Consider the following 926-nt stretch of genomic DNA (forward strand, 5'->3'; position numbering starts at 1 on the left):
CGCGGCTGGGTGGCGGGGTGCACGGCGGCGCACAGCCCGGCGCACGTGCGGGTTCTGCCCGGGGGCCGCAGCGCCCGCGCCTTCTCCCGCTGGGCGCGCTTAGCCTTCCGGGTGCTTGTGCTCCCTAGGGAAGGGAAGGGTCGCCCTTGGTCACACTCATTTTAAAATGCAAAAAAGCGACTGTAAGGGCCGCCCCGCACACTCGCGTTCACGCCGCACACGCAGCGCGGCCCGCCCGCCTGCGCTGCTGGTTCCGGCCTTTGGAAGGACTTTCGTCCCAGGCGCAGGGACAAAGGTACTTCAGTGTCCAGACAGCTCTCGCATTTAGCTAAAATTCGGTTTTCCCAAGACGTGACTTGAACTCTGTATTGCAGCCTAATGAAGCCACGAGAGTTTGAGGAGGGCTGAGTAGAGATTTCTGATAAATCATGTTTTAGCTTTAAATGAGAACGATGTCGCCCCAAATTATTCCACCTTTTGTGTAAGGAGACCTAAACAGATGCTGAGTGACAGTTGTTTACAAATTTAGCACATTTCTGTTACATTTGTAAACGTCGATTTAGGATAGCTTGCTAGCATCCTAGGGAATGATATTAAAATGGCTTTGCCTCATTCTCCCAGCCCTACAAACGTACTTTTCATTCTACCCGCTTGAAAAACCCCTGCGTGTGGAGAAAAGGTTAGAAGCCCTGGTCTACAACCGCTCACTAAAAACGCCGAAGGGAACACATTCAGGGGTGAGCTTGGAGTGCCCCCATGTGGACGGAAGTGGGCACTACAGTTTTTCTTTCTGGCAGGTGAGCAGGTGTTCGGAGCTGCTCTCAGGAGCCGTCCAGGCCCTAACTTCTGCCCACCCTGAGGCCTGATGTTCCTTTCCTTCCACGGAAATTTAAATATTTGTTCTAAATAATGAATCAATCCTTCGT

The sequence above is a fragment of the Tupaia chinensis genome, unplaced genomic scaffold (genome assembly GCF_000334495.1).
Source record: "Tupaia chinensis unplaced genomic scaffold, TupChi_1.0 Scaffold000212_1, whole genome shotgun sequence".
In the NCBI taxonomy this organism is placed as follows: Eukaryota; Metazoa; Chordata; class Mammalia; order Scandentia; family Tupaiidae; genus Tupaia; species Tupaia belangeri.